Below are 4,168 nucleotides of genomic sequence, written 5' to 3' on the forward strand. Positions count from 1 at the left end.
ATTTATTTATTTGTGCTTACTTTATGAGCACTTTGATTCTTCACATGCACCAAATAAATTTGCTTCCTCATAGATGGATGTTTATTTTCAATAAAAAAACTGACTCTTATTTCATTGAGTTAATGTTTGTATCGTATGCCGAAAATATTATCTACAGGCTATCAGAGAAACCATCAAAAGGGTCAATCGGTGTGTTTTGTTACATTAGTGTTATATATTGTTTGTTTATTAGTGGTGTTCGATATATAGTCGTATATTATAAATTTCGATTGATAGATTACGAAAGGTCAACAAAGGCTACTCAATAGATATTTGAAGTGACTCGAAACCACAAATAATTTTATCAAATACCGTACTGTCACATATATTCTTAATATCAAATAGCTTTCATCAATGAACAAGTTAGATAATTTTTTTTAAATCTAAAAGAAACTATATTGGTAGGCCATGGAAGATTATAAAAGGTTCTTCATTAGATCAATTGATATATGTAACTTTAGTATAGGAACACGTTTTCATTAATGCAAGTACTCCTTTTTAGTAAAACACATGTGTTCTTTCTGATTTTGCATGAAAAAATTGATTATTTAAACAATTTCTTTTAAAAAATATACTTGCGGATTTTTCTGAAGTAAAATTCCAGCTAAGAAATACGCAAAGTCGTTTGCGTAGTGTTTCGCTGTCAAGTTATCGAGCGTCGGCTCTCGTTAGAAGAGAAATACGCAAACGCTATGCAAGGCATGCCGAACAACTTGAGACTTTACGTACCGCACATACTGGCACATTTATTTCGTGAGGTATTCGACTTCTCTTACAAATTTCAGTCACCGCCATGTACTTTTCATACATTTTTCAATTGCATTTGGACAATTTGCTCAATATCAGGAATTTTAAATATTCAATTTTCATTATAAATAATTAAAAGTTATAATTTTAGCCATGACAGTCAGACTTAGCTGTAGGGCAGCAATGACCAGGTGCTACCTCGGTAGGACTATTAAGAACGGTTCCCTAATTCAGAGGGCGCAGATGTTCTCAATACTATTCATATGAGATTCTCAAGCTTCCAAATTTCACCATTCTAGATGGCACCTTTTCATTGACTCCTACTAAGATATCACCTTGTCAGTTAGACACGTCGTTATAAATGAGATAAACTATGTATTTTTAAAATATGCACATCATTACAATCACTTAACACGTATAATGGCACTTATAACCTATGGGTGGTCAACTCATGTGTTGATCATATTGTGAAAGATTTTATAGCAGGTTTTTATAAATACACATTGTTCTCAATAATTATTTCTTCGATGTCGGTTTACAGTCCTGCTTCTAAATTTCTTGTCTTGAGTTTGAGCTGCCTTGCTGTAAAATTAAAAACGTAACCAACTTGGTTTTTTATTATATTCTCCGTTAATATGGCACAGAATTGTATAATATTTACCAGACGACAGAAAATGATCTTTTTATTCATACTTCTTTCCTTTTAAGGCTTTTTGCGCTATTCTGTTACACAAATTTTATTTCTGAAATATATTCCCTGAGCAATATGTTAAAATAAAATTTAGGAATATTTATAAAATTATGATTATTTTTCATTTTGTAAATTAAATTATACAGAGTACAGTTTTTATATGAATTTTGACGAAGGTTTTTTGTACCATGTTTGACTCTAGAGCAGAATCAAGGAAAAATATTCTAAAAGTATGTTCCTGAGTTATAAAGATACTATACAAAAATTTACTTTTCGAATTGTTCTATCCTTTCAAATCACGAGATATGTCTTTATAATATAAAATTTGTTAAATTTATTCTACAATTATTTACAATTACAATTAATCTACAATGGAAATCAAATTTTAAAAGCTAAATTTGGTAATATTGAGATAAGTATCTTAAGACATTAAAGGTTTCGCAAAGTTTTCATATATTAAGAAAGCATATGAGGTCTAGTTAATAACTTTTCGGCTTTTTCTCTTAAAATCCTCAAAATCTTGATTATAGCCTAAAATAGCATGAAAAGAGATGTGTCAAAAAAGAACAAATAGGACTTTAAAGATTTTTATTTTGTTGGATTTGACTAAATATTAGGAAAACTTTGAGTCTTCTTAAAAAATGTTTAGAGCATTTAGAAGTTTGGAAGAAATCAAGAGATATTTGATAAATTTTTGGAAATGTTTCCAAGTTTTTAAATATTTCTAATACATTAAACGCGACTTATATTCCTCAACATATTTTTAACTGACTAAAACTTTTCTTAAAATTTTGAAAATTCATTCAAACTGTAAAAAAATTATTTATAATCTGCTAAATTTTTCCCAGGTATTTTAAGAAAAATATGTTTATCTCCATCAAATCTTTCGGAATTCCTTCAAAGTTTCTATAGTTTATTTTTGAAATCTTTGAAAATATAGATTTCTAACAGAATCCAAGTTTAAAATTCGATTTGAATCTTTTCCATTATTCTAAATATTTCTTGAATTTACTCGATTATTTCGTTTTTAATTTATTAATCTCAACAAATTGAAAAAGTTCGCTTAAAAATCTTCTACACACTTCTTTAAAATTTTATATAATGTTTGATATGTTTAGAAACCTTTTTAACTTCCCTATCTATAAAATTTTTTTAAATAAAATATAATTACAGTAGATTCTACGAAAATTCTCGCTTTCGGGACTGTAGGGAAAGTGAACACGAAGTGTCAGAATACCCTCTCTCCTGCGACACGCGAGAGCCACGTGACGCGCGCGCGAATTCAATCGCTCTCAAGCGCCGTAGAGCTTTGTCAGGTATGTTCGGTGAAAGGAAACCTTCCCTTCAGTGGCGCCGGAATAAAAATCTTTTTGGGGGCATTCTAAATATCGGAAATTCTCATTTATCAGTTAGATTTTCAACTGTAGACGTTTCAGTGGAACTTATCGAATTTATGATTATTTCTGGAGAAAGAAAATGTTTTAGAAGTTACGAATTCGAATTTAAGGATGAATCGAATTCAGAGTTTTATAAATTCCAAGTTTTAAATTCAAAAATTTCAAGTTCACAACATAGGTTAAGGTATTTGTTAAACATTTTGACAAAACAAAATGTATGCCGCCTTGTTCAGAGTATTTTAATATCTAGACTTGCCTCTACACGATGAATTTATAATTTCCAACAATTACGAGTGAGCGACAATATTAAAAATTCAACTGTGAGGCACAAAAGATCACACGAATGGGAAATCGGAAAACAAGAAGTATCTTAGCAAGAAGTGTCGTAGAGTCTACTGTACAAATTGTCAAACGAATAATAGGGAAATGATTATTTCTTTCTAATCTTGTCAGACCTTCTAATCTTTAAAAATTATTGAAATTTTTCCTGATTTTCTTTTAATTCTGACACATTAAACAAAAATTTCCTTTAACATTTTTCGGATTCTTTTTAAAATGTTTTAAAATGATCTCTTAAAATTAATTTTTCAAAACGAAAAATTATTTTAATTATTTCTAGGAACCTAAAAACTTTTTTTTTCATTTTCGTGAAACCTTAAAAAGTTCTTAACAAATTGTTACAAGTTTTAATTATTTTTATATCGTTTGAAAATTTCTGAATATTTCTTAAACTTAATCAAATTTTAAAGCACATTTTTTAAACCAACATAAACTTTGAAAAAAAATTGCAACAAAATTACGCAAGAGAGCTTAATAAGAATGAAGTTCCTTATTTTTTCTAAAATTATATAACATGGAAAAATTGCAAAATTTTACTGCACACTCTTTTACACCCTTTTTAAAATTTTTACGAAATAATATAAAAAAGTGGTTTTCTATTTCAATTTTCTTTCAGAATTCATTCCTTTCCATTGTTGGTTAAAAATTTATCTTTTTTAATTGAAAATCCAACTACTCGTATATCTTTAAAACTTTAACGAATCTGCTGTAAAGTCAATTGTTTTTTTTCTGGTATAAAATATTTTTTAGTTGAAAATGCATTTCTTACATCGAAAATTAAAATTATTTTGCAGAAGAGAAATAAAAAGAGGATTAGAGTGCATAAACGAAAATGAAGTTAGTAAAGGGGGGAATAGAAGTGGATGGGATAGGGACTGTAAAGAGAAAAAAAGAAGGTCAGAAAGGAATTTAGAAAGTGGAGAAAAGAAAAAAGTAATGGGGAAGAATATAGGGA

The sequence above is a fragment of the Belonocnema kinseyi genome, chromosome 4 (assembly GCF_010883055.1).
Source record: "Belonocnema kinseyi isolate 2016_QV_RU_SX_M_011 chromosome 4, B_treatae_v1, whole genome shotgun sequence".
In the NCBI taxonomy this organism is placed as follows: domain Eukaryota; kingdom Metazoa; phylum Arthropoda; class Insecta; order Hymenoptera; family Cynipidae; genus Belonocnema; species Belonocnema kinseyi.